This window comes from Lactuca serriola, chromosome 1, assembly GCF_051521515.1.
Source record: "Lactuca serriola cultivar US96UC23 chromosome 1, Lser_US96UC23_V15, whole genome shotgun sequence".
Classification (NCBI taxonomy): domain Eukaryota; kingdom Viridiplantae; phylum Streptophyta; class Magnoliopsida; order Asterales; family Asteraceae; genus Lactuca; species Lactuca serriola.
In genome coordinates this window covers 81,062,831-81,084,171 of record NC_136408.1, presented here as the reverse complement: position 1 = coordinate 81,084,171, position 21,341 = coordinate 81,062,831, and the positions used below count along the sequence as shown (strand labels likewise).

General features: G+C 35.5%; 1 long non-coding RNA gene across 3 annotated transcripts; it reads left to right on the top strand.

Annotated features, from left to right (window-relative positions):
• Window positions 1-8,807: 8,807 nt before the first annotated feature.
• LOC145069636 (uncharacterized) lies at window positions 8,808-10,421 on the top strand. 3 transcript variants are annotated; one of them, XR_013689590.1, is made up of 4 exons: window positions 8,808-8,964; window positions 9,387-9,536; window positions 9,608-9,831; window positions 9,915-10,421. It is a non-coding gene; the product is annotated as an uncharacterized LOC145069636 (long non-coding RNA). The 3 variants fall into 3 exon arrangements; XR_013689589.1 differs by having other exon boundaries at window positions 8,808-9,308; XR_013689588.1 differs by having other exon boundaries at window positions 8,808-9,536.
• Window positions 10,422-21,341: the final 10,920 nt, after the last annotated feature.

Below are 21,341 nucleotides of genomic sequence, written 5' to 3'. Positions count from 1 at the left end.
CACCCGAATTTTTAACACAAGGTACACCCAAATTTTTTCACTTTTTAGTTAATAAAATGCATTGGTGTACGCTTACATTAACAATCCATCAAAATAGTTATCAATAGGGTCGGTTCAAAGAAAATTAAATACAATGATCCGAGTCGGATATCACAAACTCTTTACTTATTTCCTTGCTTATATAAATTTACCTACAAAACAGACATCACAAAATGCATAAGCTACAAAGAGCTTAGTGAGGAATCCCTATTTCAATTCACCATATAGTTCTAACTTGACCATTTTCTTTAAATACAATAGTAATGGACTTACAACTACTCAAGCTGACATTTGACTTTCTATATAAACATACTCTACCTTTCACAAACTCTATACTTATACTCTATATCTTTTATTGTATCTATAAACTTTCTCTCTCTATCTCTCTCTCTCACTCTCTCTCTCTCTCTATGACGAATAATTCATACTCTATATCTCTCTTTTTATCTCTCAACATCTCTATCAATTTATCTCTTCCATATCTCTACTACTATCTCTCTCTTTCGATATGTGCATCTATATCTCTATCTCCATCTCTATCTGTCTCTCTCTATGTGTGTCTCTCCCTTATCTTTATGATCATCTCTCTCCCTAGCTCTCTCTCTCTCTCTCTCTCTGTCTCTCTCTCTTTCTCTCTTGTTCTCTCCCATATCTCCATCTCTACATCTCTATCTATTTCTTTCTTCTTGTCTCTACATCATTATCTCTTTCTCCCTCTCCCTCTATAAATCTCTATCAACTTCTCCATCTTACTCTCTACATCTCTAGTTCTATCTATCTCTCTCTCTCTCTATCTGTCTCCATCTCTCTCTGTCTTTCTCCATATCTCTAACCTTTGTCTCTCCACATCTCTAGCTATAACTCTCTCACCCTCTCTACATCTATATATCTATCTCTCTTCCTATCTTTGCATCTCTATCTCCTTAACTCCTATAGTAATATGTAATTATACATCTCAACCATGATCACATACTAACACATCATTGAATACTCGATTTCATATCTAAATTCTACACGCTAAAAATGTAATATTTTACTATGCATATCAATTATACTCGTTTGTTGACATAAATTGTATTAAAATACTACAATTTCCAATTACTCTATTTAATAACTTGTATTGTATTAAACAATTATGATTTTCAATTGTCATAATTACTTGACTTATATAATATTAAATATTAACAATTCAAATATTATACTCTGAGTACGCACAATTATTATCATGTATCTAAATAGTAGTAATCTAGAGAAAGATAACGTTATTCATTTGGTCAGTTATTGTAGACTAACTGTTATTCTGGCATCCACCTCAACGTTGCTTTCTAATCTCATCATTATATCCATAATAGTGATCAATTACCTGATCACTAACCAGACTCGGTAACTAACGTCACCCAAACTAGTAACGTTTTCGAATATAATTCACTAAAGACTTCACCCTACAAGTTGTTAATTAAATTGAAAAATCTCGGTAAATCAGGGTATTTATCTCGAAATGACCAGATTAACATTTAACAAATCATTGGGTTCACAATAGCACCACATCATGAAATCCTGTAACACGTACTCGGGTCTAACAACTCTTTACAAATATCACCTAATGTGACAACCCGAAATTTCTATTCTGTACAACCCTTCACTTCAATAGAAGTCAGAACAGTTTCTGCTAACTTTCAAGCTTTTTGGAATAAGTTTGAGTATTTTAGGATTAGCACTCTAGGAGAAATCAGGAGAGAGGATGCCTTAGGGTTTATTGTGCAACAATAAAGTTCCAAAAACTCCAAGAGTTTGGAGTTTACGGCCCAAATGGCTTTTGGACCGTAAACCACAAGGGTATATATATGGCAATTAGCCATTTAAATCACTTTTTCACTTTTCAAGATCTAAACTCAATTCTCTCTCAAGTAGCTTCGAATTTTCCTTCTAGATCTTCAACCTAGTAAGTGTTTCTAACCATTTTAAGTTTATATATCACTTAATCTAGTGTTTTAACACACTTCTATCCGAAAAATTTGTCCAAAAGGCTTAATCTTCAAGTTTCACCAAGAACACACACTAGTGCTCTTGGACTTTTGGCTCATTTCAAGCTTCTATATTGTAAGTACTTCTATCCTAGAGTATCATATAGCTTATTATACTTCCATAACTCAATAAAACACAAAGAAACACCAAGATCAAAGGTGTTTACGGTCCAAGAACTCCTTGAACCGTAAACCCTTCTTAAGGGGCCAAAGTGGCCCTAGTCCCTTCCTTCCCTTTGGAAACTAGTCTAGACTCACTCCTTAATGTGTATAGGACTTGAAAACATCAAAGTACCATGATCCATGAGGGTTTACGACCGTAAACCCAAAGGGAAATGGTCTTAGGGCCGTAAACTCCTCAAAGGAGGGAAATGGTGCCCTAACTTCTTCCTTAGGCTTATACATCAAGTAGAAATGCTTCTAGGGACTTATAAACCTTCAAATCAACAAATAGTCAAAGGAGTATGAGTTTACGGCCATAAACTCATGGGTTTATGACCGTAAACTCAATGAGTTGAGGTCACAAAACCGTAAACTCAAGAAAGGGGTTCTCTTGAACCCTAAACCCAATAGCTTTGTTCTACGACACTTAGATGCAATCTTTGGGACTTATAACACTTATATAAGGTGTTTATCATGCCCTAGGATGTCTTAACTTCTTTATTTAGTTGTTTAAATACTAATTGGTTGCATATATGTGATATTATGTGTTAACTAGGATCATAGAGTGTGTACAAGTCTTCACTTGACACTTAGCATCCTATACAGTCTGTTCATCCCAACCACTTGCTACAGGTGAGTTCATGCCCCTTAAACTGACCTTTTAATGCTTTTATGGGGGGGATACAAGTTGAATCATTCTAGTTATTATATCAATCACATGTGATTAATAAGTAGCATACAAATGGATTTACTACTCTTTTAGCTGTTTTACCAGACAGAATACTTCAAATGGCTTTCCAAAACATTTTTACTTGTTTAAAAATCTTTATCAAACTGTCTTACATACTGAATGTTTCTTTTCAAACTCTGTTACAATTGTGTTTTAAAACAAAGGTTTCCTTATACTTTAAACGGTTCTTATCAAACAACCTGTTTTCAAATCGTTTTACAAACTGACATCAAGTCATCTTTTCCTAGTTATAAAACTTTTCAAAGGTTTTACAAAACTTCTTTGATACTTTTATATTGTCAATTGCATGCCTATATATGTATAGTTATATAAGTAATGTTTAAAGGACTTAGGAAGGCTAGCTCGCTTTACCTCTTTTTCCTCGTTGGGATGTGGCTTTAGGGCATCGGTTATCCGTCCGAAGGTCGTCTAAATATTAGTTGTATATTATGTATACATATATAGACATAAAAGTTCTATCAGTTAATTCAATACCCTTGGGTAGCAGGGGTATACTTTCATGTTCATACGTACCAGTTATATTACTAGTAGACTACAATAGGCGTAGTTTAGGAAGTTAGTAATACTATTACTAGAACGTAGAATCATACCATGAGTCAGTTCATTCATGAGTCAATACTTTCTAGACAGAGAGAGAGAGAGAGAGCAAACATTACAGCTAGTACACACAGTACATTACTATAAATGCTAGATAGAGAGAGAACACACATTACAGCTAGTACACATAGTACATTACAATACTATACAGAGAGAACATACAGGCTAAACAGAGGGAGAACATACAATACAACTAGAATACATTACATATACATTACTACAGTTATGTGAGCCATTAAATGGGGCATGGCACTACCTGCCATGACCGTTTTTGTATCCAGAATCTCCTTAATTGGGGAGCGTATGAGTTTGTGTATAGATCTATACTGGATTGACTATCCTACACCTTGCTACTCGCTACAGTGGGACTTGCAAGTCTACGGGTGCCAAATGTCATTTTTCTCCGACATCTTACATTGCCGCGTACTATAGTCGGTAGTAGGATACAGGCCGGTCACATGGTACTTTAAATTCCAATAGATTTAAGGTAGTTAGTACGGTTGTAGTTATTTGATACTACACTATAGTACTATTTCATTTTCCCATTACATTCACTTCGTAAACATTCACACAATGCACGGTAATGTAGAAACTATATTTTTGGTTAATGATAGTCATATTTGGGAAAATACACACTCTTACAAGAGACACAGTCAGATACTAGATGCCTTGGTAGAAGGCTACTTTCAGTAGGAAGCATAGGGTTTTCTAGGATATTCAAAACTTTTACATAATCATGCTTACAAATACATTCTTACAAATACAGACACTAAAATAATTATGATCTCACCAGCTTTAAAGCTGATACTCTCTTTCAAAATAACTTGTATCCTCAGGTAGTCAGTAGACAGGTACCGATGCAAGGTTTAGAGAAGATGGAGCTCGTTCAAGACTCATCTTTCATTTTGATTTATACTTTAGTGTCTATTATAATTTGACAGAACACACTTGTATTAAAATTATATTATTAATGCAATGGATGATGTTGTTGCTTGTTTACTACTATTCATTGTTGTGATACTGTACATGACGTCCTCCGCCCCAGAACGTTTCTGCCATTCATGGTTTTGGGGTGTGACAGCTAAATGTATTTAAATCAAACAGGATAATATACCTTCGTTGATCTCATAAATAAATTCATGCACTCCTATAAACTAGTATAACTTCACCGATATAATCTCCAAAGAAGACTTCTCGAGCAGCATCTCCGATTGAATGTGTCAAAATCTCTCAAATAAAATGAGAATCTTATATTTATACTCTGCAATGCTCACTTCTTGTCAATAAAATGAATCCAAGTTTCACATGTGTCATAGTCTTTAGTTAAGTGTCCCGGTGACTTGCCTGATTTCATGTCGTGACATATCTACTATGATGTCGTTAAGATTGAATGGACTCTATCTCGCTACGTGTCACTCTCTAGTTGAAACATGTAATTACATATTCACTAAACATACCCCCATGTCAGGGTGGTCAAAAGTTGATTGTTGACTGTGACTTCCATTGACTTTCTCAAAATAGCAACATACTTTCATCTCGACTTCAAACGACCGTAACTTTCCCATACAAACTCTGATTTTAACAAAATTTGAATCCACCAAACCTTCTTAGAGCGAACTATCATTATCTTTCAAAAAAATTTGTTTTAATTCTACTCATTTTCTGATATAATACAATAAGTACAAGATCAGACGTATTAAATCACTAAATCATCATCAATTTACTATTTTAATTTTACTCAAAATCAAAGGTATACCAAACACATACTTTAACTCATTGTATGAGATCTTTAGGTCAATACAAGTCTAGTAATAGTTCCTATTATGAAAACAGGTGTTACAAGTTCTCCCCTCCTTAAAAGTATTCATTCGTTGGAATCTCTTCGGATTCTCAAGTCACAGTCACATTTTTTACAACATTTTTTACAGGACTCATTAGTCTTTTCTCAAACACTCTTTAAGTCTCTCAACCTAGTTTCATTCTCATTTTATAACTAAATTTTGAAGTGTCTTAAACACTCTTACTCTTTTTTTTTTATACCATATAAAAATCATAGGCATTTTTATTTCTATTTCTCTTAAACTTTCTCTAATTACTCATTAATGATTTATCTCTACCATAATAGTACCTTAATTAAGTCCTGTATCGACTCATCATGTCGATTACCATAAGCCTACTATAGTACGTTGAAAACTCTCACAATTTGTTATAATGTAAGATTTTCACATGTATCTCAAACATGTTTATAATTCTCCAACTTTGATCATTAATGATCATTCTTATATTAAAAGCATATTAATTGCTAAAGTGATTTTCAAGATCTCAATGTATGTGCTCTCTCTAACTTTAACTGTCTCTACTGATAGTATTTTACTTACTACCAATCAAAAATCTGAACTCTTTTCAACTAATAGTATTCCTTTTACTACTTTTAACAATTGACTATAGAATTTAGCTATTCTCAACCGTAGTATTTCTCTTATTATTAGCAAAAAAAATTAAACTATGATTTCCTTACTCCTCTTAGCTCATCATCTGATTCTCAATAAGTCATAACTCATACTTCTATTTTAAAAGGGCTCAATACCATATTTCTTTTATAATACTCATAATAAGTACAAAAGATATTAATCACGTACACTTTCAACTCTTAACTCAACTTTGTATCATATAATAGTCGAATAACTCTCCGATTCTTAATAATGATATCAATCCTCTGATGATATCATATTCTCTACCATTCTCTCACACAAGTTTTAATTCATTTCTCTTTATATTTAACCAATAGCTTGTCTTCCTCCCACATCCATGACTCTCTTTTCAATCTCATTTTTCTCATGTCATATTATTCTTTTTTATTTACTAATCTAGGTGTTTTTCCCACACTCTAATTTACTTACTCTTTCTTAACCATTTCTTATGTCTCTTATGAGTTTAAACAACTCACATATTTATGTTTAAACACCTCTTGTGTCTTAATTTACCATTCCTTTCATCTAAATCTTTGGTAGCGATTGATTTTAATTGCTATAGAAAGTGGCCTCGACAATTACAAATCGAAACTTTTCACTTAAGGTGTCATCAAGTATAGACTTCTAATTTAATATCTCTACTCATCCAGTTACTCTAATTCTAACTTAAGTATATCCATTTCATCTTTTATTATCACTATCTCTAGCAACTACAATTTCTCATCTCACTTCCAATTCAACACGTTTAATATACGCTTCTCAACTCTATTAAGCATCATAATTTATTAGTTATACTAATTAGATACAAATCATCTCATATACAGTTTGTGTATAATGTAGTTACACAATACATCAAAAAATATTATAAATTATAAGTTATTGCACTTATTCTCACATATCGGACGTCACACGAATCTGCTCTATTCGTATCGTGATATTCTAAAATATCTTGCTTCCCTTAATTCTACTATTATGATTGTACTTTTTACAATCAAATTTCATTATTAAATCATATTTCAGATATCTAGAACACATTCTCATTAATGCTAGTTTTAAGGATATTAAAATTTATTCACACATTCATGGAAATGACTAAATCACATTTATAGTGATATTTGTCTTTCAAAATCACTAACACATAAAATACACATAATTATAAGCAACAACGCTATAATGCTGAAAACACATTCATAATGATAATAGTTTTACAGCTACTCAAGAAATCATTTTGAATTAACAAACCTCGGAAATGGACTTACAGCCACTCCAACTACCATTATAATCATCACAATATACTCACTATGTGACATCAGTTCTCTCGTTACTCAATATCACAATAAACTCAACATGTGATATATTTAATAAATCTACATCATTATGCACAATCTCGATTCTCTATTATCAATATATACAAGAGCTATAGTCAACTCTTTACATTATATAGCTGTAATATATTTAAATCACACTTACTCAAATTATTTTACCAAAAAATACTCATTATTTGATTTACAATACTCATTATTTCTACTCAAATAATATTGTCACAAAAATCTCATATTGTGACTCACCATACTCTATTATATTAATAGTTAAAACTCTCACTCTTGTTACTCAACTCTTACATACATGACATCATTCAATTATAAATTAAGACATGAACTCCACAAAATTCTCTACTTACATATAACAGTTAACTAACTTAAACTCGAATACACGCAGTGGCCTGATCCCATCTACACCACGGTCTTGTCTCCATAATTAACCATATAGCAATGTACTTTCATTTCACGTCGCAGGAAAGCTCTATCGCGTCGTGGTATCTCTAAGTATGCTTTATATATATATATATATATATATATATATATATATATATATATATATATATTGTTTGGTCAAAAAATGAATAATCAATAATCAACCAAATTATATGGGAGGCTGTGATGTTCGAGGTAAAACATGTATGAAATGGTAGACAAGGTTACACAATTGTATACAAGGAAATCCCTTGATCCTTGCTAGGATCTTCGACACAAAACCTTGGGAGGTGATAATGATCACTTGCCTGGATAATTTTATTGATGTAAAATGTTAATTACATAGATGAATGTGTAAATGCCAATATAAGTATCATAGATGAGCTAATTGTGTGTCTAGTTTGTGTAATACAAGTGTTATTTCTACTATAAACTAAGCAACTAGAAGTCTGATATTCTCGGGATCCTCTGAGATCAGCATAGAAATGTTGTTCAACTTGGTATTCCGGGGCTTAAGCTTAGTTGAGATGATTCTATGTTGAGAATAAGTCTTTCATGGACTAATTATGTACACGTTTCAATAAGAAATGAGATTATAACCATTATATGTATTAGTAAATAATGATAATAATAATAATAGTCGGGAGCCTTAACAATTGCCCCCAAAAATATTCCCGCGGAATATTAACGTTAGTTTATCCAATAATTAAAGGGGTAATTTAAAAAATAAATAAATGAGTTAAGAGATTTGAATTTCAAACCCTAATTGGAAAGGATTTAGCCGATCAATAGTAATCATCACGCAGTCAAATCATATCCTCTTTCTTCTATCACTAGGTTTAATAGGGGTAATTAACTGATTTTCTATACATTCCCCAAAATTTCTTCCAATCTTTTCCGGTCATCTCCAAAGGTAATTTCTTTTTCCCCTCTTCCTTTAGTTATTCTTTTCCAATCATGGGTAAGAAGGCGACTCGTTCTCGTGCCAGTATTACTACTCCTAATGAGAATGACTTCGTCGATCAAGGGATCCTAACCTATGTGAGGTCTATTCCTTTGCCGATGAAGATATACAGTTCCTCAGAATTGGAGGAGCTTTTCCTTCTAAAGTAGTTATTAGATCCTTTGAAGTTTCCATTCAGCCTGATTTTGTTTCGTCTTCTTGGGTATGTTTCCCTGAGTATCCCTTTTCTTTGGGTTTGAAATATCCTTTCTCGGGCATTGTTTCTGAGTTTTTTCAAGGCACTCAACTCTCATACATTCAAGTTATGCCCATTGTCTGGAGGATATTATCTTTGATTGATTAAGTGAATCATACCCATAATCAAGAGATAGGTCTTCCTGAGTTGGCTTTTGTTTATGAACTTTCTACCTTTGGAAATTCTCGTTTCTTTCCAATCAGTCTCCTCTTATCTTGAAATTAAAACACAATGATAGATCCTAGAATGAAAATTACTTCTTCGTGAGGCGTGATTCAATCGTTGGAGGAGATCTTTTTCCCAAAGCTTAGGTTAGAAAGGGTAGGATCTATTTGTTGATTTTGAGCATCCGTGGATTTACTTTTCTTATTTTATTTGTTCCGATGTAGGTTTAAAGTTTAGAGAATCTTTTTCCATTGCTGAAGATACTGAGGATAAGGTCTCGAGTTTCCTTGTTTAACCTATGGATGTTCAATCGTTCAAGTTCGAGTGCCCTATCCTCCAAGAAGGTTCATCTACTACAGCTTCAATGGCCACCGGTAAGGACCCTTTCTAGTTTATCTATATGTTTTATAATCTTGAGCTTATAAGGACCCTGCATAATTTGTAGGATCTAATTAAGCTACTCGCTCCAGTGCTCAGTTTGCTTTGGATGATCTTAAGGATGATATGTATAGTGTCCTACTTGTTGTGAAAAAGGAAAAGATCCCTCCCCTTCTCCCTCCTAAGAGGACTCAATTTGATCTTGTTGTGAAACCCCCCTGCATCTTGCAAGAGGAAACCCTCTGACGCCTGGGATCTTGAGAATCTTGGAACATATGAGGCATTAAGGAGGTTTATCTCTTTCTCTCAATCTGTAAGCGCTTTTCCCTGTTTGATTTTACTTTTAACTTTTTACTTATCATCATTTTTCTCAGGTTGCTAACCACGTCTCCCGTTCTACTAAGGATCTCAAAGTCAAGCTTGCTCAAACTGAGCATGTTTTGAAAGAGCAGGAGGAGATCAACAAGGAGCTCTTGGAAAGGGTGGAGAAGTTATACAAAGAAACAGCTGAGAGAGATGAGGAACATGAGGCTGAGATGGATGAGGTCACAACTCAGGTGAAGGCTAGTGTCGTGATGGCTGTTTGGGATGCGAAGATAAAGCTTTCGGAGGATCTGTGGAACACAGGATCCTGGAACGTGGCTGGGTGGCGCGAGGCCCTGACCAAGTTAACTGGCAAGCCTGTGAAAGACATTCAAGATCCTGTTCCGTAGCCGAAGAAGGGAGGAGAGAAGGATAACACGAAACTGGCACCAGGTGATGGTGATCAATCTACAGCTTAAGATTGATTTAGTTTAAAAACAATTTTAATAAATTTGGGCATGTAAGACAATATTTTACTCTCTTTTTTGTGGGTTTGGTGGACAACCCTTTTAATCTATGGTCTCTTTATATTTGTATCTGCATTGTTGACTTGTTTGAGGGACATATAGTATTAGGATCTTCAAATAATTAGGATCCTTAAAAGTTTAGTTCCTACAAATAATCTTAGGAAATCACTAGGAATCTGATAATTATGAAAGATTAGATTTATCAAGTAATTCTTAAATTAATTTTTTTTTCAGAAAGTATCAATTTAAAACTTAAAAATCCGATAACGAGGAAATATTATTTGTTTAGGATCTTGAAGAGTTTGGGATCCTCAAACTTTATTTACAAAAGTTTAAATATTTCTCAAAAGTTTAAAAAAGGGATAGATAGAACCTGGTTGTTGCCCTTTAAGTTTTTTCTTATGCTTCATGTCACTTCCTTGTTGTTTTCCTTAGAAAGGATTCTCAAACTTCAGCTTTAGAATTCAATAGGAATTGATACCAACTTAGAAAAAACTTAGGATAAGTTCTTTATTTTCGTGGTGTCTTTGATAACTTCTGATGAGGGGATCCAAACTTTAGAGGTTCATCAGTAAGGATCCTCGATTAGCCATAGCTTGGTGATTTTTGGAAAGGATTTTTAGTTAGAAATTATCTTGACTCAGAAAGTATCTGAGAACAATGATAATTTTGTATGCCTTGCACACTATCTGGGGATGATCCCAATTTAAGTTAACATTTTGGTGTTATATGCCTTGGTAAATTACTGGGGAGAATCGCAATTGCGTGATAGCATGAAAATGTTATAAACGTTAGGTATTTCATGGGAAGATCCCAACTTGAGATAACATGTCAATGTTATAAACCTTAGGAATCATCTGGGGAAGACACCAACTTGAGATAACATGTCAATGTTATAAACCTTAGATTTTAACTTTAGGATCTTAACTTATGTTCAAAAATAAGAGGGTTTCCAAGTTACTACAGTGTGAAATGATCCCCTTATTCACATCCCATAGTTAGATAATGTATGTCCAAGTGACGCGTAGAAACTTTAACTCGTATGAAAGAGGTAAATACCTCTTTAAACCTTAGAGGGGATTAAGTACCCTTATTCGTAGGAGAGATGATAAGTCTCTATTATTACTTACTAGGATACTTGCGTATTGCAATATTTAAGAATCATAGAACGTTGTAGCTATAGGACTCTTAAGTGCTAGGATCCTCAAATGTCAAGATCCTTGTATGTCTAGATCCTTGAGACCCTGTGCACAACAAACATTAACTAGGGGTGGGAGTTATTCTAGCTAAAGCCCCTATGATGCTTAAGTTAGTAATGCATTCAAGAAGAGTAAATAATAATAATAGTTAAGGTACAGATTACATGCACATTGAGTTTGTTGAAGATGACTGATCTTACTTACATATGATATGATTTAAGATATATAGCACTCAAGGATCTTGGCAAGATATTCCCATCGAGAGTAGCTAATCAATATACCCCCTTTCTTGCTTCAGCACCTATGAGATATGGTCCTTCCCACTTAGGTGCCAATTTACTTGCACTAGGATCCTTGGTGTCTTGGAATGTTTTCCTTAATACCAAGTCTCCTATCTGGAATCTTATGACTTTTATATTCTTTTTGTATGCCTTGGTGATTCTCTGTTGATGAGCAGCAATGCAGGTATTGGCAAGATCCCTGAGTTCATCGATAGTATCAAGATCCTGGGCCAAGATCTTGTCGTTGTTTTCTTGACTTTAAAGTAGGTATCTTGTTGTCGGTATCACTGCTTTAGTAGGGATCATTTCTTCTACTTCGAACACCAAGGGATATGGAGCTTGGCATGTGGCTACTTTGGAAGTGGTCTTATATGTCCATAGGACGAAAGGAAGTTCTTCTGACCATTTTTCTTTCTTTTCATCTAACCTTTTTTTCGAGTTATTGACTATGATTGTGTTGATAGATTATGCTTGACTATTGAGTTGAGGGTGAATAGGAGTGGATATTATCATTTTGATTCCCCAACTCGTGAAAAATTCTCTTTTCCTTTTTTATGAACTGGGATCCGTTTTCGCATATGATTTCAGCAAGGATTCTAAACCTGATCAAGATATTGCGTTTAATATATGAGACTACCTCTTTGTCTCTTACCGGAACAAAAACTTCAACTTCTATCCACTTCAAGAAGTAGTCGGTCATCACTAGCATGGCGACTTTTTCTCCAGGAGCTACCGACAATTTTCCCACTATATCCATCCCCCACTTCATGAATGGTCAAGGGGAGATGATGGGATGTAGAGGATCTGTTGGTTGATGTAGGATGTTGCTCTGTCTTTGATAAGCATCACATTTTTTATCAGGTAAGAAGGAATCTTTCTTCATGGTTGGCCAGTAGTATCCTGTTATCAACACTTTGGAGCATAAGGATCTGCCCCAGTGTGATTTTTGTAGTCTCATTCATGTATATCCTTTACAACTTCTGCAGCTTCATGATCTTCTAAGAATCTATGGTATGGACCTGGCATGGATTTTTTATATAATTTACCTTGGATTATTAGAAACCTTAAGACCTTTTTTCTGAATGCTCTGATTCTTTTTTCCTCTTTGGGGTCCGTACCATTCTGGATCTATTTTATAATAGGTTGGATCCATGATTCTGGATTTCTTTGAGGATCTTGATCGTCGTGATCCCTTTGAGGAGGGATATGTGGGTCAGGATCTCCGATAGCTGCTATATTCATTGTTCGGTCAAGTTTATTTGGTTTCTCGGAGGGATCTTCTATTTCTGGAGTTAGTATGTGGGTTATAGGGATCCTCATTCCTGGTGGGTTCCTTAGAGAAGACACTAAGTTATCCAATGTGTCTACTTCAGTGTTTTATTCTCTAGGAACTTGATCTAGCCTAAAATTTTCAAATTCGAAGGCTAGGTTTTTTAGGATCTCAAGATATAGTGCTAATCTTTCGCCTTTTACTGCACAGGATCCATTAAAGTGATTAGTCAATAATAACGAATCCACGAATACCTAAAGATCCTTGATTTGGAGATCCTTAGCTAATAGCAATCCCATGATAAGTGCTTCATATTCCGCCTCATTATTGGATTCATTGAATTCACATCTTATTACCTGGTGTACGATGTCCCCCTGTGGCAACTTTAGTATGATACCTAGTCCAGTTCCTCTTTGGTTTGATGCTCCATCCATGAATCGTGTCCATTTCCCCATGGTTTCTTCTTCTAAGAGCTTCTTATCTTCTACTTCTACTTTAGTTTGTAGATGATCACCGAAGGCAACCACAAAGTCTACTAATGCTTGAAATTTTATAACGGATATTGGCTCATACTTTATGTTGAATGTGCTGAGCTTCACACACCACCTTGCCATTCTTCCTGACATTTCTAGTATTCTCATCACATTCTTAATAGGATAGTTAGTCTTTACATGTATGGTATGTGTTTCAATGTAGTGTCTTAATTTAGTGGAAGAAAATACCAATGAAAGTATTAACTTTTCGAGATGGGAATACATGGTCTCAGGATCTAGGAGAATTTTACTTACATAGTAGACGGGATTTTGGTCTGCATTGAGATCCTTGGCTAGGACAGCACTCACCAAATTTGAGGATACTAAAAGGTAAAGGAGGAGTGGTTCCCCATCTAGAGGTTTCACCAATAGTGGTGTTGAACTTAAATATCTTTTAAGTTCATGGAAGTCTTCTTCGTTCTCCTGGATCCATTCGAATATTTTATTCTTTTTCAAGATATTGTAGAAACATTTGCATCTTTCTGAGGAACTTGAGATGAATCTATTGAGGGCTGCTATTCTTCTAGTCAGCCTTCGAATGTACTTTGTCGAAGATGGAGATTTTAGTTTGATTATTGCTTTCATCTACTCCGGACTTGCTTCTATCCCTCTTTTGGTTACCATATATCCGAGGGAATTTCCTAATCTCATTCTGAAATGACACTTGGATGGATTCAACTTCATGTTGATTCGTCCAATATGTCGAAGGCTTCTTTAAGATCCCTGAGATGATCTTCGACTATCATAGACTTGACCACCATGTCGTCGATATAGACTTCCATGGTGTCCCCCGGTTTCTCCTTAAACATTCGGTTAAGTAACCTTTGGTACGTTGCACCTGCATATTTAAGACCTAATGGCATTGCAGTATAACAATATATACATGTTGTAGTTATGAATGTCGTATCTTCTTAGTCGGATGGTTCCATCTAGATTTGCTGGAATCCTGATGCAGCATCCATATATCTTAACAACTCGTTTCCAGCTGTAGCCTCTATCATGGAGTCAATATGTGGTAGAAGGAAAGGATCCATAGGACAAGCCTTGTTAAGATCTGTGTAATCTACACACATTCGCCATTTTCCATTCTTTTTTTTGTACTATGACCATGTTGGCTAGCCACCTTTGGAATTTCACTTCCTTGATCATCCCTGTTTTGAGGAGTTTCTCCACATCCTCATGGATAATTTGATTTCTTTCGGGTGCGAACTTCCATCTCTTTTGGTGTATTGGTCTAAAAGAAGTATCAATTTTAATTTTGCGAGTTATAATGCTTTTATCTATACCTACCATGTCTTCATGTTTCCATGCAAAAGCCTTGCTTCTAGTTATGAGGAAGCTCAACAGTTCTTGTTCGATTTGTTTGGGTATCGATGATCCTATGAGGACTTTGGCTTTAGGATCCTCAATGTTCAGGGGCACTTCCTTTATGTTTTGTTGTCTTGTTTCCAGTGCGTCTCGTGCTCCTTGCCTTAATTGCTATGCTTGCTGTGATTTTGTCATAGACTTCATCAAGGCATCGTAGCATTCTTTTGATTCTTGTTGATCTCCTATGATCTTCATTGTTCCCTATGGAATGGGCATCTTCACACATTGCTGGTATGTTGATGGAACCACCTTCATCTCGTGAATCCATGGTCTACCTAGTATAACATTATAAGAGGATAATGTTTCAATTACGCAAAAGTTTTGCATTGAGTTTATCTGTAACACCCAGTTCCTGGTACGTATTTCAATTCAAGTAATTTTATGTTTTGCTCTGGGACTCGGCGAGTTGGAGACCTAACTCGTCGAGTAGACTCAATTTTGTCCGGGTGGTTTGGTGACCTACTCGACGAGTCGGGAGACCGACTCGACGAGTAGGGCTGTCTGGATGAAACCCTAATATTTAGGGTTTGCACCCTATATAAACAACTTATCTTGCCTCAACCCAGCCTCCATTGTCCCTCCTAACTCAGAAAAGCCCTAGATTGAAACCCTAACCTTATTTGAGTGTTCTTGAGCCATTTTTGTGTGTTTGTGGTGATCGTGATGCTTGAGAAGGAAGAAAGAGCTTGGACGTTCGAGTGGAAGCTAGTAGATCTAGAGGTTGTGCCCCATTCCCAGCTCACTTGAGGTATAAATTTGACAACTTTACCATCTATCTTTTAGATCTCAAGTTAGGGTTCATTTCTACCTTTTCAAAGCCTTGGAGGTGCCATACTCCGAATTTTGTGGTTCATTGAGAATATAGCTTCAGATCTGGAACAATTGGAGGTTCTTATGGAAAAAAGGTGCCAACTTTATTGCCATAAGCACCACATGCATCTTGTAGACTTCATTCTAGAGCCATTTGGGCCAAATACCTCATGTATTGACATCAAGTCTGGAACTTTACGTATAATATGGACCCTAGGAGGTCATAACTATGGTTTGGATGCATTAAGGCTGATTAAAATCGACTGTATAGTTTTGGAAAAAGAGGAACTCAGTGACTCGCTTAGGTGACTCGGCGAGTCGGGTAGCAGTTTCCGCCAAACGTCTTCTGGAAATGGTCTTTGGTTGAGTGGAAGGAAAACTCAGCCTATTGGGGTCTGTTATGGACTTAAAGATCAAAGGACTCGACGAGTTCAAGGAAGAACTCAGCGAGTTCAAGGCAATGTCCCAACCACATGAAGACGGACTCAAAGAGTTCAAGGAGAACTCGACGAGTCATAGAATAAACACCTTCATACAGATGAAGATGAACTCAACGAGTTCAAGGATGAACTCAACGAGTCAGTTGAAGAAGGTCCTGATGTTTTATTGAAGGAGAACTCGTCGAGCTCTTGCTAGGCTCGACAAGTAGGGACAGGATTGTAGCATTTTGTGGACATGGGGACTCGATGAGTTGGTGGACCAACTTGGCGAGTCTAGTCAACCAAATGTTGCCTTTGACCAAAGTTGACCTTGACTATGGTTTTGACCTTGACTTTGACTTGGTCTTGAGTTGACCCTTGTAGGGGTTATGAGTATGAAATGGTAATGTAGAAAGGATGTTATGTAGGGACTGAGGAGTCAAGAAGAGGTTATTTCCATACTAAGGATAGTGAAAACACTACACAACATTAAGGTGAGTTACCTTCCAGTAGAGGTGGGTTTACGACCACAATGCTGACCCACCAGCAGGGAATATTTTTAGATGATTTTCTTTGTGATAATTGTCTAGGTTTGCTACTACCTGATGTGTTCTATGTGCCAGTATGTTATGTTATATGCGATAGTGGTAGTAGGAGGGGAATAGTCCCCTGATTCGGTCGTTAGGACCGAAGGGTAGGTCGGACACCCCAAATATGTTTGGCAACATGATTTTGGTATGTTATTATGTGATAGTGGTAGGGGTGAAATAGTCCCCGTGACCGGTTGAGATAGACCAGAGGGTATACAGGCACCCCAGAACGATCTGACATGGGTAGGTCAGCACTCCAGAATGGCTTGACATGTGTAGGTCAGCACCCGAGAATGGCTTGACAAGGGTAGGTCGGGCACCCCATAATTTCCCAACATTATGTATGATTGTATGGTATGTGGTATGATGGGGAAACTCACTAAGCTTTGTGCTCACAGTTTTCAGTTTGATTTCAGGTACCTCTTCTTCTAAGGGGAAGGAGCCGGCAGGGTAGCAGGGCTTCGCACACACATGATTCCGCATTTGAGATTTCTAGGATTGTACTCTAACATTATTACTATTTGATAATATGGTTTTTGAGACATGGAGCTATGGTTTATGAATTAATGTGATATTAGTAATATTTTCCTCAAACAAATTTTATAAGCAATATAATTAAAACAAAAATTTTTGGTCTCGATTTTTGGGATGTTACATTATCCCCTCTATATATAGGTAGCTTTATATCTCCGACCGTATGTTTCATCTTGCCATTGAACCCTATGAGGATCGAGCATCTTTTGATTATTTTAGACTCTGGGATGTTTATCCTTTTCAATGCATCCAAGAGTATGATGTTGATTGAGGATCCTCCATCAACAAGAATCCTTCTGACGAAGTGGTTGGCGATGTAGAGTATGATTACTAGTCCATCATGGTGGGGATTGAGGTACCATAAAGGTGATCTCCTTCTCGTTTGTGATTGAGGTATTCTTTCGTGGTCTTTCTTCCTTTTCTGCTTTCAACACCTTGGCGTGCCACTTAGGTTGAGAATAAGAGGTATCACAAATGTTAGAACCTCATGAGATGACGTTGATTATCTTGATGTCTGCAGGAGGGGATCCTAGTTTTTCTGGGATCTTGTAACCATCTTGACTATTCTCCTTGGATTTTTCTTTCTTTCTTCCAAGGATCTCTTTGAGGTGTCCTTTGGTCAGGAGGTAATTGATTTCCTTCCTTAGCTATGCAATCTTTTGTTATATGAACGAAGTCTTCGTGATATGCACACCACTTAGACTTTTTCTTCCAGCTGGTGGATTTGTCTCCATTCTACGACCATCTTGCATTATCTCCATGATCCTGCATAGCATATATCAGACCTGAAACATTCATATAATAACAATAGTTTGTGATCTTAGGAAGCTCTTGTTCCTCTCCTTCATCTTCAAGGGCATTAACCCTGTGATGATCAGGTTTGGAATAGGGCTTTGATTAGTATGCTCTTTGAGCCGAAGAGTCGGCCTTCCTGTTGGGAATCTTATATGAGCTTGGTCGGTTTCTCCTCTTTTAGATATCCTTGTCTCCTTTGAACCTTATGAATCTTAGTACTCTGCTGGGGATACTCAACTGCAGTTGCCATGTCAATGTTGGGGATACTCAGAGCTTCCCTACCAAACTTGTAAACAAAGTCTATAAGTTGTTCTTTAGGATCCTGAACCACCCGATAGAGATCACTAGTGATCTTCTCGAATGTTTTGCTACAAGAAAATTGATTATTAAAGATGTTAACTAAATGTGCAAATGATGTAATAGAATAAGGAGGGACATTTAACAGCCATTTAAGACCTAATATTGTTAGGGTTGAACCAAATCCCTTGTATATCAAGCTTCCTTCAAGTGTGTCGGGATGGGAATGATCCGTAGTCCCATTATAACGCTTTATGTTCGGAGTTTGGAAGCACTTTGGAACATCGGTGTCAGCTATTACATGAGAAAATCTCGAGATCCTGTGGCTTGTGGGAGACGCGTCCGGTATAGGTTGAACTACCTCGGGCACACTTGAGATCATTTTCCATAATTGCTGAAGTTCCTTGGCCATAATTGGACTCATTCCTACATCAAGGTTCATAGAGTTAGTATTAAAAGTATTGCTATTTATGAAGTTACTAGTATCGAGAATTCAATTTATCGAGATCATGGATCATAGATGTTCGATTATTTGGAGTTGTCCCCCAGGGTGATGCGGCAGTTGCAGGAATCGTATTCCCATGTTGGTTCCCTGAGGATCCTACGATATCAAAGTTCAGGATCTTTGGCTGCATGATTGTCAGTGTTGTCTCCTAGGATCTTTGGATCTCGGCTTTAATCCTCTCTACTTCCTTAAGTAGAGTCATGTTTTCCTCCTATTATTATGAGATCTATTGTGTCATTTTCCTCATCATGGCGAGGAGCTCAGTATTGGAGGCCATAGTAGGAGGATCCTAAAGTCCTCCGGATCCTAAACTTCCTTGGCTGGCGACCGAAGAGGTGTTTCTCTTAGAAGTGTTGGGTGCTTTCCTCTGACTACGGGTCTGCTCGGAGGAGGTGTTAGGTTTTTGGTTGTATTAGTAGGAATGGAGGATGAGGATAAGGTTGGTTGAGTAGACATGATTTTCCAAAGGTTACAAACACCATGGCCCTACAGTGGGAATCAAATTGTTTTGGTCAAAAAAATGAACAATCAGTAATCAACCAAATTGTATGAGAGGTTGTGATGTTCGAGGTAAAACAAGTATGAAATGGTAGACAAGGTGACACAATGGTTTATAAGGAAAGCTGTTGATCCTAGCTAGGATTTCCAGCACAAAACCTTGGGAGGTGATAATGATTACTTGCCTTGATGATTTTATTGATGTAAAATGTTAATTATAGAGATGAATGTGTAAATGCTAGTACAAATATCGTATATGAGCTCACTGTGTGTCTAGTGTGTGTAATACAAGTGTTATTTGTAGTCTAAACTAAGTAAAAAAAAAGTCTGATATTACCGGGATTGTCTGAGATTAGCATAGGAACATTGTATGACTTGGTATTCCGGGTCTTAAGCTTAGTTGAGATGATTCTCTGTTGAAAATAAGTCTTTCAAATACTAATCCTGCATACACGTCAATACGAAATGAGATTATAACTACTATAGGTGTTTGTAAATAATGATAATAAAAATCATTAGGATCCTGAAGTGGCTTAGGATCATAAGTGCTTTTTGAGATCCGAGATCCTTAGAGGATTTAGGATCTCACCTCTAACATATATATATATATATATATATATATATATATATATATATATATATATATATATATATAGGGCTAGATTATTTTGTTTCTTACATTTATTGTGTGCTAGAATGCACCAATAGGAGCTTAGTAAATTAAATAATTATTTAATTAAATAAATATAAATATTAAATGATTTCCATAATTTTATGTATACTAAATGATATCTATAATTATAATTCTTTTTTTTTTATGGAAACTAATTAAATCTGTCATTAATGTTAGCAATAACATTCTTTGAGAATGAATTCGTATCTAGGTTTTTATATACGAGTTTGTATTTTGTTTCAGGACTCACTCACTTAAAATACAATAATGTTGCATGGAATATGAAGAACAAGAGTGTATTATAATATAATACACTCTCATTCTGCTGGAATACACTCTCATTCTGCTGGAATACATTCTCATTCTTCTAGATATCAATTTATTCTGAAAAAATATTATTGTTGACATTAATGACGAATCTAATTAGTTTCCATAAAAATGAGTTATCAGTATACATAGCATTTAATATACATATAATTATTACTAAATTCTTATTGGTGCATTCTAGCACACAATAGATTTGAGAAACATTTGAACCTACCTCTCTCTCTCTCTCTCACTCTCTCTCTCTATATATATATATATATATATATATATATATATATATATATATAGCTCTTGTTTCCCATATATTTTAGAAGATGAACCACCTCTGCTATTTTCTTCTTGAAATTTATTATCATGTTTGCTTTTTATGTATTTATAAACATTATTTTTCTAGTCTATAAGGTTTATAATTTATTAATTATTTGAAGTGGTAGTCAGGTCACTATTTAATTATATAGAAGAAGATGATATTGAGAATTCAACAAGTAAAAAACAGTACTCTAAAAGGTAAAACAAAGGGTAATAATGTAAGTAAGAAAAGGAAAACTGGTGTACTAACAGTAAAGAGAGGACTTACTAAGGAAGAAAAAGTTCATTTGATGAATGAAAAGAAACAACAAAAGGAGGTATGTGTTTAGTTATCTTAAAAAAATATAAAATTGTATTAATAATGTTTTATGGATATGTAATATGTATATTAAGTTGTTGATAATGCATATTTACACATGTTTAAGTAAGATAAGTTACAAAATAAACAACTAGGTTAAAGTCTTATGTTAATTATAAAGAAATTAAAGTTGCAGGTTGTTGAGGAGAAGACTACTACCAACTAGGACAAGTGAGTTCTTTATCGACCATTTTGATACATAATT